The sequence below is a fragment of the Bubalus bubalis genome, chromosome 8 (assembly GCF_019923935.1).
Source record: "Bubalus bubalis isolate 160015118507 breed Murrah chromosome 8, NDDB_SH_1, whole genome shotgun sequence".
In the NCBI taxonomy this organism is placed as follows: Eukaryota; Metazoa; Chordata; class Mammalia; order Artiodactyla; family Bovidae; genus Bubalus; species Bubalus bubalis.
Window position 1 is genome coordinate 40,061,688 of NC_059164.1, and position 13,444 is coordinate 40,075,131.

At 38.6% G+C, this 13,444-nt stretch overlaps 1 protein-coding gene across 1 annotated transcript in view; it reads right to left on the reverse strand.

Moving 5' to 3' along the window:
- The window catches only part of CD36 (CD36 molecule (thrombospondin receptor)), a 93,987-nt gene extending 80,928 nt beyond the window's left edge, over positions 1 to 13,059 (reverse strand). The window contains exon 1 of the mRNA XM_044946365.2: positions 12,893 to 13,059. The gene's annotated coding sequence lies outside the window, so the exon portion shown is untranslated. The remainder of the gene's footprint in view (positions 1 to 12,892) is intronic.
- Between the last annotated feature and the right edge of the window lie 385 nt (positions 13,060 to 13,444).

The following is a 13,444-nucleotide window of genomic DNA, read 5'->3' on the forward strand; positions in this document are numbered from 1 at the left end:
CCCACTCCAGTACTCTTGCCTGGGAAATACAATAGACAGAGGAACCTGGCAGGCATACAGTCCATGGGATCGCAAAGAGTTGGACACAACTTAGCAACTAAAACAACAACAACAAATAGAACTTCACAGAAGGAACATTAGTAGATGACACAGTGATGAGGAACAGGAGAGATTATTACGGGGTATGCAAAATGACACTAGACAAAGATTCTGAGGCTAAAGCTACTGTTTCAAGTATGGAGTGAAATATCCCACTGAGATGAAGAACATGATTCAGGGCACAAGGAGAGGCAGATCATGAGCCAAAGAACCATGAAACACCAAAGAGGCTTATAACCCTGTTTCACAACTAGAAACAGGGTTATAAGAAGAAAATTTTAAGTCTGAATACCAAGTCTTAGCCACTATGTTGAAAATATTATACTATTCTTATATGTATATTATATTGTATCTATAAGAAGCATGGCTTCCCTGGTAACTCAGCTGTAAAGAATCTGCCTGCCAAGCAGGAGATGTGAGTTTGATCCCTGGGCTGGGAAGAGCCCCTGGAGAAGGAAATGGTGACCCTACTCCAATATTCTTGCCTGGGAAATCCCATGGAAAGAGGAGCACAAAAGAAAAGCTAAATATCACTAGGAAACTAATAACCCTCCCAGTAAAGGGTTATCAAGATAAGTGTAGGTTAATTTTAATAATTTAGAAGAGATTAAGACAAAGTGTGTATTTAGAAGGGATTAAAATGTTAGATAATCAGCAAGATGGGAAGATCAGGGTACAAATGTAAAAAATAAGAGTAATGTTGACAATGATGATGATGACAGTATAAGATTATAACAACAATATGACACATAACATGAGTTGCTTAGAAGCAGGCATTACGACTGCACTTGGGCTGCACGCTCTGTGCTTGCCCAGACATAAGACTGAATAAAGAGCTCAAAGTCAGTGGCAGACACATCAGTGGTGTAATGAATGGGGGATCTTACATGTCAGAAGCAAGTTCCTGAATTGATACTCTACCATGTGTGGCAGACAATGAGCAAGATATGGCAGCAGTCTGCTGGCAGGGGGCCAGAGGATGTGGAGAGGGAAGTTAGCAGTTGATATCAGGTTAAGTCATCAATTACCAGAGAAACCAATAGAGGGGTGCATCCCTCATTCCCCTTTGATAAGCTAATTGGTGATGTTCTGATCAGAAGATTAGGACAGCAGTGCCCACTAGCTATTTTACTCAGCTCCTGGACTGTGATGACCTAGATGGGTGGGTTGGGGCTGGGGCAGAGGACAGTCCAAGAGGGAGGGGATATATGTATACATATAACTGATTCAGTTCCTTGTACAGCAGAAACTAACACAATGTGGTAAAGCCAAAAAAAAAAAAAGGGAAGCAAAGGAAAGGAAGAGAAAGATTGGAAGAATCACTAGCTGGGGCCAGGGACAAGTTTGTAGGCATTTATTGATTAGATTCAGTGATTAACAAGGAAGGTCAGTAGGATGTGAGTAGGGTGTAGGTGGGCAGGGAGTGGTTGAGCAAGGGATGTACAGAGAGCAAGAGAATAGCCTAAGCATGGCCTAAACATACAAGCATTCTTAGTTACTCTCATGCATGCCAATATTTTGAGATCTAATGTGTTAAATCTAGTCTGATTTAAACAACTATTAAAATTGAGCCTAGTGCTATGAGATAATACTTCATACTCTGTAGTTTCCAGCACTCACCTAGTAGTCCTTATTTTCCAAAAGAAGGAAGAATTTAAAACTATGTAAGACTCTGAACCGGAGAAGGCCATGGCACCCCACTCCAGTACTCTTGCCTGGAAAATCCCATGGACAGAGGAGCCTGGTAGGCTGCAGTCCATGGGGTCGCAAACAGTCCAACACAACTGAGCGACTTCACTTTCTCTTTTCACTTTCATGCACTGGAGAAGGAAATGGCAACCCACTCCAGTGATCTTGCCTGGAGAATCCCAGGGACGGGGGAGCCTGGTGGGCTGCCGTCTATGGGGTCGCACAGAGTCGGAGACGACTGAAGCGACTTAGCAGCAGCAGCAAGACTCTGAACTTGGCTTACCCATGATGGTACATGTCCTCACCTAATCTTATCTTGCCCTCAACCTCTTGCCTACATGGCAAGCACTTGCCAGGCAGTCACGCCTGCAACCTGAATCAACTTCTGATCTTGTCCTTCACCACTGGATCACAACCCAGAAGATACACAAATTCTGGCTCCATTCTTTTTGCAATGATTTTTACTGGTTCTCATATTGGATCATTTCCCCTATCAAGCTTTTTGCATTTTTTTAAACTCTTAGATTACTTTTGAAGCTACTTTCCTATAATAGTTTGAATCATTCACTTTGTTTCTCATTTATTTATGCTTTTATTCTTCCATTGACACTGGTAAATGTTTCATTGACCTGTAGCCACTGAAACAGTAAAATAAAATAAATTCCTTAAGCATTCTTAGCCTGGGCTTCTAATTGGGATGAAATGAGGGAATCAACAGAACAAAAACCTGGTATTTTCATGCAAGTAGCTCACAGCATCCCTAGGAAGACAGCTTTGTAAACAGACAATTATAATATTGATTTACTGTGACATCTACGCCCAGGTGGGAATAAAAATGGTGGGTCATGTAAGAAAGTGAAAGGACTGCTGGTGGAAGAAGTGATAGCTTATTGCATATAGTATACAGGGTCCAGGTAAGGTAGGGGGGGACAGCAAAGGGATTAGGGGCATGCCCCTAAAATACAGATGCATAAGAAATTGTACAACTGGGGAAATACAGTTTGGTAAGGCTTTGGTACATTGTACGAGTTTTAGAAAAGAAAGGACACTGGAGAGGTGGGCACAAATGACATCATGAAGCCCTAATGTAATGCATAATATACCAGGCTGAGGGTTTGGCCTGAATACCTAGGAATTCATTCTCTCAGAAATTTCTCTTGAATGCAATACAGAGTCACTTGGGGATTTTAGAAGGTAGCATGAACAGGCAAGATTGGTTAGTAATGAGCTAGGTAGAGGGCTTAAAAAACAAAATGAATTCTAGGTTTTAGGCTCAGAGCAACAAGATAAAAAGAAAGAATGGAGAGGAAATAAGAGATCTGGGGTGGGACAGGATAGCTCTATCTAGCATTCTCACTAACTGCAGGACCCGAGGCCAGTATCTTAATCTCTATGAGCATGTTTACTCACACTGCCTATTTAAAACTATTGTGAGAATTAAATAATGATGGCTAACCCTTCTTCAGAACTTATGTGCAAGGCACTTACATATTTTACATAGTCACTTGCTTATTTTGAGCAACTGGTCCATAAAGGCAGTACTTTGATTAATCTTATTTAACAGACAAGGAAGCAGAGATACAAAGAGGTTTAATATGTTCCCCAAGGTAACAGAGCTGGAAAGTGGCAGATTCCAGGTTTCAAACCTTTTCAATCCAGCTACAGAGAGTATCTCAACCAGTGATTCCCAGTGCCTCTCATTGGATACTAAGCATTTTTCATAATTATTATGAGTGCCCTGAACATACCATACTATAACAGTAGGTTATAATTAGCTATTATAATTTAATCCAGCCTGTTAGTTTAAAAGTATTTGCAGAGTACATATATATGCATGTTTTACTGAACCTTAGAAGATACTCAGCAGAGTAGGAAACAAAACTCTATTGGGTTTGTTTACAATTAGCATAAATGCACCTCATGAATCAAAGCACAGTAACAAGATAATGTGTTGAAAGAGGTTAGACACTTTCAACCTACGAGTAATACATCCATGTCTAGAACTTGAGCAGCAGGCACATAAATGGATGAGTCTAATGATCAGGGAAGAGATTGGGGTGGTGAAAAGATTTGGGTCTCTTCAACAGCTAGGTTATAGTTGAAACCATAAGAAAATAGATGTTGGTGTTGATGGGAAGGGGGAGCCTAGAAAAACTGCAGAAAGGGCAATCCAAAGGCTAGGCCCAGACAGGAAAGCTCACTTCACTTCTTTGGGCCTCAGAGTCCTCACTTGTTAAAAAAAAAAAAAAAAAAATTAGTGAATCATGGTTTAAGAGTGTGCCAAGAACTATTCTCACTTCCAATGTTTGCAGCTTTTGTTGTAAACAAATGTGAACATTGGAAGACCTGCTGAAAGGTGACTTCTAGCCTTAAACTGGAGGGAAAAAGCTAAGCTTCATAGCTGCTGCTCTGCCATGGTAAATTATTATTAAACAAGTTTTCTTGTCACAAAAGCCCATTCAAATGGTTTCAATTGCTTTTATTTATTCTACAGGATTTCAGCTCCACAAATGCTCCTGCTGTTACTATGTACAGAGTTCTGCATGGGAGATGTGAGGAAGAAAACAAAATGGCATCTTTCATGCGCAGGAGGAATATTAATGAGGTAGAGAAGAGGGAAGGGATCATTATGGTAAGCTTCCTTTCTGTTTGCCCCCTAATATTAGAATTTACTTTTTCCTTGCCTAATCCTGGTTTTCCTGACTTCATCCGGTAAAACATAGAATTTTGCTGAACTGCTATAACTGAACTACATAGTATGAGAAACAAAGTTTGGATAACAGGAGACAAACTCTTAATGAGGTCAGGACGCAACTCTGACCAATGAATTGAGAAAGAAAATAGAGAATGATGTCTGTATCTCTCCACTTGCTGTGGCCATTACGTCCACCTCAAGGGAGGATTTTGGAGGTATGTGTGGTTAGGCTAACAAAGAACATCTACTATGCTGTGGTTTCCCATGAAGTAGGAAGTGGAGAAATCAAAACCTGTACTTTCCCTGTTCAGTTCAGTTCGGCCACTCAGTCGTGTCCGACTCTTTGTGACCCCATGAATTGCAGCACGCCAGGCTTCCCTGTCCATCACTAACTCCCAGAGTTTACCCAAACTCTTGTCCATCGAGTCGGTGATGCCATCCAGCCATCTCTTAGCAAATCTTAAAAATGACCATTGGACCCAGAAGTGGAACTGGCTTTATCTAAAAACTTGGTAAATGTACTGTAGACACCTAAGAGACTGAACACAGAAGCAAACATATCTAAGCTCTGCACGTAGAATGGGAAATAGGATAAGATTTTCATGGCATTGGGTGAGATGAATGAGCTTCATGGATTTGGTTCATTGAGAAATTATCAGTGTCTGTGAATTTGCATACTTAGCATAGCATGAAACATAGAATATTTCTGTTAAATTTTATAATTTTAATAGATGATCTACCCTACACACAGAGAGAGAGTTAAAAACAAAACAAAAGAGACATGCTGAGAAAGGTGAGGGTGGTACTGGTGATGGTAATATTCCATGAAACTGCTTACCTGAGAATTTCTCACTCACAAAACTGCACACATCTATGTATTACTTTATGGTAGAGATTTATGTCAGGTTGGATATTTTTTAAAAGTGCTAAGCATAAGAAATGGAGATAAAAGATTTTAAATTGTTTTACATGACTAAAAATTCTTAAGATCTAGTTTAGACCTCATTGGAAGGTGAACCTTTTGGGTTATAAAAGATTTATACCTATTTTTGAATAAATATGTACTATCTGCTTATTAAGTGCTTACTATGTATCCAGCACTGGATATTGCTGATACTAAGTCACAAATGAAACCCAGCCTTCATGGAGTTCACAGCCCAGCAAGAAGTGCAGACTCCACATAATAGCAAAGGTCTGTAAACAGAAGCCTTATATCAAAGAACAGAGCTGGTATCTCTGAGCACTGGCCTTATCACAGCTCAAGGCAATGCATTGGAATTCCCTGTCTACGTGTCTGCTTGGATGTAACTTTTGACCAAGCAGCTCTTAAAGACTGGGCTCATAAAAACTAGATATTTCCATGCAAACTAGAGTCTTTCTGCCAAGAGACCCAATTACAATTTAGATTATATTTGTCCCCCACTGCAGACAAAAATACTTCAATCAGAAATAAATTTAGGAAGCTAAGCTAAAATGGATGGGAATGGGCAAATTTAATTCAGGTGACCATTATATCTACTACTGTGGGCAAGAATTCCTTAGAAGAAATGGAGTAGACCTCAGAGTCAACAAAAGAGTCTGAAATGCAGTAATTAGGTGCAGACTCAAAAGTGACAGAATGATCCTGGTTTGTTTCCAAGGCAAACCATTCAACATCACAGTAATCCAATTCTATGTCCCAACCACTGATGCCAAAGAAGCTGAAGTTGAACAATTATACGAAGACCTACAAGGCCTTCTAGAACTAACACTAACAAAAGATGTCCTTTTCATCATGGGGGACTGGAATAAAAAAGTAGAAAATCAAGAGATACCTGGAGTAACAGGCAAGTTTGGCCTTGGAGTACAAAGAAGAAGCAGGACAAAGGCTAACAGAGTTCTGCCAAGACAATGCACTGATCATAGCAAAGACCTCTTCCAGCAACACAAGAGATGAATCTACATGTGGACATCACCAGATGGTCAATACCAAAATCAGATTGATTATATCATTTGTAGCTGAAGATGGAAAAGTTCTATATAGTTAGTGAAAACAAGACCTGGAGCTGACTGTGACTCAAAACATCAGTTTCTCATCACAAAATTCAGGCTTAAATTGAATAAAGTAACAAAAAACACTAGCCATTTGGGTATGACTTAAATCAAATCCCTTATGATTTTGCAGTGGAGATGACAGATAGATTCAAGGGATTAGATCTGATAGATGGAGTGCCTAAAGAACTATGGACATGGAGAAGGAAATGGCAACCCACTCCAGTATTCTTGCCTGGAGAATCCCACAGACAGAGGAGCCTGGCCAGCTACAGTCCACGGGGTTGCAAAGACTCGGACACGACTGAGCGAGTTCACTTCATACTTAAGTGGTAAAAAAGCATTACTAGTAGGAACCAAAAAAGGTTTGGCTACAAATTGTATTCTTGGTAATGTTTCTAAATGCATTCTGTTAATGTTAAAATTTCTAACATATACATTTAATTTCTTATGTGTAATTTTTTTAAGAAAAATGTCTTATTCAAGTATTACATGCTTGCTGCCTTTCATATAATTCCATATTACTTTTCAAAAATAAAGTTATTTCTAGGGAAACTAAAAAAAAAAAAAAAAAAAAAAAAGAACTATGGACAGAGGTTCATAACACTATACAGAGGTGTTGACCAAAACTATCCCCCCAGAAAAATAAATGCAAGAAGGCAAAAGGTTGTCTGAGATAAGACAGCTAAGATATGGACATGGAGAAAAGAAGAGGAGTGAGAGGTAAAGCGAAAGGCAAAAATATACTCAGTTGATGGAGAATTCCAAAGGATAGCTTTGGAATTCCAAATATTTCAAAGATTATCTCTCCAAAGGGAACATAAGAAAGCCTTCTTAAGTGAACAATGAAAAGAAATAGAGAAAAACAATAGACTAGAAAAGACTAGGGATCTCTAGATAAGATATGTCAAGGGAACATTTCATGCAAAGATGGGCATAATAAAGGACAGAAACAGGAAGGGCCCACAGAAGCAAAAGGGATTAAGAAGAAGTGGCAAGAATACACAAAAGAACTATACAAAAAAAGGTCTTAATGACCCAGATAACCATGATGGTGTGGCCACTCACCTAGAGCCAGACATCCTGTAGTGTGAAGTCAAGTGGGCCTTAGGAAGCATTACTATGAACAAAACTAGTAGAGGTGATGGAATTCCAGTTGAACTATTTAAAATCCTAAAAGATGATACTGTTAAAGTGCTGCACTCAATATGCCAGCAAATTTGGAAAACTGAGCAGTGGCCACAGAACTGGAAAATGTCACTTTTCATTCCAGTACCAAAGAAAGGCAATGCCAAAGAATGTTCAAACTACCACATAATTGCACTCATTTCACATGCTAGCGAGGTAATACTCAAAATCCTTCAAGCTAGACTTCAACAGTATGTGAACTGAGAACTTCCAAAAGTACAAGTTGTATTTAGACAATGCAGAGGAACTAGAGATCAAATTGCCAACATCTGTTGAATCATAGAAAAAGCAAAAGAATTCCAGAAAATCATTTACTTTTGCTTCATTGATTACGCTAAATCCTTTGACTATGTGGATCACAACAAACTGTGGAAAATTCTGAAAGAGATGGGACTACTAGACCACCTTACTTGCCTCCTGAGAAACCCTTATGCCAGTCAAGAAGCAACAGTTAGAACCAGACATGGAACAATGGACTGGTTCCAAATTGGGAAATGAGTACATTAAGACTGTATATCATCACCCTACTTATTTAACTTATATGCAGAGTACATCATGAGGAATGTTGGGCTGGATGAAGCACAAGCTGGATCAAGATTGTCAGGAGAAATATCAATAATCTCAGATATGCAGAGGACACCACCCTAATGGCAGGAAGTGAGGAGAAATTAAAGTGCCTCTTGATGAAGGCAAAATAGGAGAGAGAAAAAGCTGGCTTAAAACTCAACATTCAAAAATCTAAGATCATAGCATCAAGTCCATCACTTCATGGCAAATAGATGGGGAAAAATGGAAACAGTGACAGACTTTATTTTCTTGGGCTCCAAAAACACTGCGGACTGCAACCATGAAATTAAAAGGTGCTTGCTTCTTGGAAGAAAAGCTATGACAAATCTAGCCAGTGTACTAAAAAGCAGAGACATCATTTTTCTGACAAAGGTCTATCTAGTTAAAACTACGGTTTTTCCAGTAGTCATGTATGGATGTGAGAGTTGGACCATAAAGAAGGCAGAGCACCAAAGTATTGATGCTTTTCAACTGTAGTGCTGGAGAAGATTCTTGAGAGTTCCTTGGATAGCAAGGAGATCAAACCAGTCAATCTTAAAGGTTATCAACCCTGAATACTCACTGGAAGGACTGATGCTGAAGCTCCAATACTTGGGCCACCTGATACAAAGAGCCGACTCATTGCAAAATACCCTGATGCTTGGAAAGATTGAGGACGGGAGGATAAGGGGGCAACAAAGGATGACATGGTTGAATGGTATCATCCTCTCAGTGGATATGAGTTTGAGCAAATTCAGGGAGATAGTGAAGGACAGGGAAGCCTGGCATGCTACGGTTCGTGGGGTCACAAAGAGTCAGACACAACTGAGCAACTGAGCAATAACAACAAGCCTTAGAGCACACATTACAGTTATTATATTTTGGAGGTATTTCCATGTGTTATATATGTTAGTTACTAGAATTTTAAGAGTCAATTATGCATTTATAATGGCAACAGCAAGATGCTCACTCTGGTATCTTCCTTCTATTCCTCCTGTAACTATAGTATTATTTTTAAGTCACTTGTTTGGCCTATTTTCTCTTGATAGGTCCTTAAGGGGTCTGTTTGGCAAGGGTCAGTGGTGGCAAAAGTACCCACAGAATTCAACTTGTGTCTTCATCATTTACTAACTTAAGTTTTTCTTTTTTCACTTTCATCAATAGGTTTCATTCCATAGAAACAAAATTTAGAACCACCACCTGAAAATAAAAAGATCCTGGATCCTTGCCAGTGTTCAGCACAATAAGGTGTCTAATAAGGTTTTCTGTAGCTTACAACAATGTCTGACACACAGTAAGTGCTCAAATATTTTTCAACAAATGCATCGAGAAATAAGTTTATCTGAAAGAAGATGACTCTATTATGTATTCAACCAAAACAGGTTTCTGCCCATCAAAGTAAGAATTGGAGAAGGCGATGGCACCCCACTCCAGTACTCTTGCCTGGAAAATCCCAGGGACGGAGGAGCCTGGTGGGCTGCAGTCCATGGGGTCACTAAGAGTCAGACACGACTGAGCGTCTTCCCTTTCATTTTTCACTTTCATGCATTGGAGAAGGAAAAGGCAACCCACTCCAATGTTCTTGCCTGGAGAATCCCAGGGACGGGGGAGCCTGGTGGGCTGCCATCTATGGGGTCCCACAGTGTTGGACACGACTGAAGTGACTTAGCAGCAAAGTAAGAATACTTGTAGGAAAGATGCCACTTACTAAAGTGTATGCCTACTCTGAGAAGACACTGTATTTAGGGTCCATGAGATGGGACCACTGTACTGAATAACCTTTTATTTCTTTATTTCCAAAGCTTCCTAGAGTGAGATACAAAAAAGACCCCTTATAACAGCACCTGTTACATTTCAAATAGAGTAATAGTGAAGTTCTACATAGAACGAAGTGAGCCTCCAAATGAATTTCAATTAGACTGTGTTCTCATGAGTATTAATATCCCTCCCTTTTGATTTAGGCTAAATGAAATGGAAGAAATTTGGGGAAATTAAGATGGGAGGAATGTAAGATTGAAGTTTGGAAGATTTAATAAGAGAAACAACACTGAGATCAAACTCATCACTTTTAAAACTGTCCTCACTCGACTTTTAAAGTTCACAAGCACTGAAGGATGCACAATGCTCTTCTATTTGCGCTCACTGTGGAGTCGTTGGTGAACGCAGCCAAGCTGTCTGCTATGTCGCCTCTAGAACGTTTGCCAATTTTCTCTCATTTCCTCCTTGAGATGACAGTGTGTGACAAAGGTCTCTGGGTATATTTCAAAACATCTTAAACTATTTAACAATGTAATATCAAGCCCTAATTTTAAAGTGTTATTTATTCTCCAGAAGACTAAATTTGTCAGAAGACACAAAGCTCAATTCACCTTGCCCTGATCCTTAAAGAAATGACTAGAAAGTGCATTGTGGAACCAATGGCATACTTATTACTTGCCAGACGTAATGGAGAGAAAGTTTCCAGTGGCTTAGTCAATATGTATACTTCAACATGCAACACACGAAACACTAAAACTCTTTACTAAACTATATTTCTTTTTATATCCCCAGCACACTTATCCTAGTTTAGACTGTTTCCTTTTCCTGACAAACAATTCATTGTTTGTGATTGAGAGAATCATTTTGGATTAGGCATGATTTCAGATTCCAGGAACCTGGTGTGGAAACAGCATCACTCTTCCACCAGCACCTCCCTCCTCACCACTCCAGATCTCTGCTTTTAGGTTGTAGCAAAGTGGAGAAGGAAATGGCAACCCACTCCAGTGTTCTTGCCTGGAGAACCCCAGGGACCAGGGAGCCTGGTGGGCTTCCGTCTATGGGGTCGCACAGAGTCGGACACGACTGAAGCGACTTAGCAGTAGTAGCAGTAAAGTGATGGCACGCTTTTCAATTTTCATCCAAAGAGCAATCAACAATGTATAAACAACTGACCAATTAAAAATACTTCTCATCTAAAAGCATTTCTTTTTCATTTTAAAATTTTGTGAATTTTTCCTTAAAAAATTCAACTGTGAAGTTTAGTTTGTAAATACTAAGAATATTAAATTCCTTAGCTAGTGATCTCAACCAACAATCTATGCTAAAAGCAAAATTAGCCCTAATCACTTCAAGGGCAGTACATTATTATGTATTTCTTCATTCCAAGAAAAAAAACATATTCTTTCATTTGATTGGTCCACTCTGCAGTCTTATATGGTCTTTGCCACTGATTTGTTAGCATTTTAAAGCCATTTTTTTCCTTTTTTGTTTTTCCTCTTTTGCCTAACAATGATTCTTCTGAGTTTGGGAGCCTACCATTTTTCCCCAGGTGAAAATCTTTTTATTATTCTCAGGTGTTTGCTTTCTTTCTGTAACTCTCAGAATAATTCATTGCAAAGTCGTCATTGTCCTTTACAAAAGGATCAAATTCCAAATAATTACAGTTTGTATTGTACATCCTTTGAAAATATTTCTCCTTTCCCCTTGCCAGGATTGCAGGAGTCTCATATATTGTCCCACAAACCCTACTTCTTTTACTTAGTCAGGTATACCTGAGAACAGGACAGGTTGCTTGTTTCTTTTCATCTGATCCAGATCCTACCTGAGTTCTTGCATAGGAAGTGAACAGAAGTTAATACTTTTAAAAGTATCAGTCCAGAGTGCTTTCCCCTGTATTCAGCAGGGCTCCAAGAGACCATTCTCCAAAGAATTATGGAAGGTGACTCTTTTAAAATGTAAAGAAGCCTGTTCATTTCATTCTCAGACTTTGTAACAAAGCATAGAGTCAGATGGAACTGCTTTTTTGGTATCAGCAGTTGTCTCTAAAGAAGTATATCATTATATACTTACTTGTCTCTAAGCATATCCTTAAGTTTCCTGTCTGAATAAGTCTTATATAGCCATAGTATGAAATACACCATATAACAAAAATTCTGCCATGAAACAAAATTCCCTCCCCTCAAATATCTGGTGCCAACAGTCAGTACAATTTCTATGATCACTAGTGACCAGTAATTTTATTTATGGAAATATTTTTTTCTTCTAAGAGTTTGTTAAGAGAATTGAGTCTTTTAGATTATTTCTTAAATATACTTGTCAGTCTTGACAAAACACCAAAAAACATTTTTAGGTTCCATGAACAAAGGTCATTCAACTTCTAATCTCATTAAAACGTGTTTTTTCAACTTGTAAGCAGAAAATTGAACTGGTTGGAATTTGAGAGCATCCTTTTCAAAAGAGTAACATTTTTAAAACAAAGCACAAAAAAGTTTAAATAAAATAAGAAATCAGTTTAGAACAGGACATGACAGATCAACTTAAGAATCTTAAGGAAGAAAAAATTCCACCAAAGTTGTGCTTTTAAAAATACTTAGTTTAAGTTTTCTGATACTTTGAAAATAAAAGATATGAGAATGTATAAATGGAAATTTCATAGGATCAGTTGAGAGACTAGTGGAAAATGAAAACTTTGTCCTAAAAGTCTATCCATTTAGTTAAAAGCTTATAACTCTGTTGAAACAATATCATAAACTAAATTATTACACCAGTTAGTATTTAGATTCTTAAGGAGTTTGAAATAACAAGTATTAATGTTTACTTGATGATAGTCCATCAACTACAAAGATATTTATGGCCACACCCCTACACAAAAATAATTGTGCTCACCAACTTTTAGAGAAGCTTGCTTGCCCAGATGTAGGATCTTAAAACTGGCTTCAGAGTGACTGTTGGAGGAGGAGATGCAGAAAATAAACACATGATTTCCACAGCTGAGAACTCAGAAATGAGGCTCAGGGTCTTGACCATTCGTCTGTCGTTAAGGTTATCCTGACATGTGAAGCCATTGACATCCGGAGACTTCCAGCACTTCAGATGCCTAAACCGAGATAAATATAGATCCCTGACACCTGAGCCAGATGAAGTGAACTGTTAACTTGAAAAATCTTGCTCATTTCGGCCCTCCATTGAGGAAAATAAAACCCTTAATCCTTTTCCTGTTAAAACCTGTTACGCCTTAACAGATAATTCCTTTGCTTATGAAGCACAGGAATTCAGATCAATCATACACAATCAATTTGCTTCTATTTGTTGTCATAGTATAGATACAGGCTTGAATTTCTCTTGCTTGATTAAGTTGAAAGAAAACAGTAATGAATATTAAATATTTATTTACAAACTTTTGTCAGGAAGTTTTCCAAGTGAGTCATTGAAATGTAA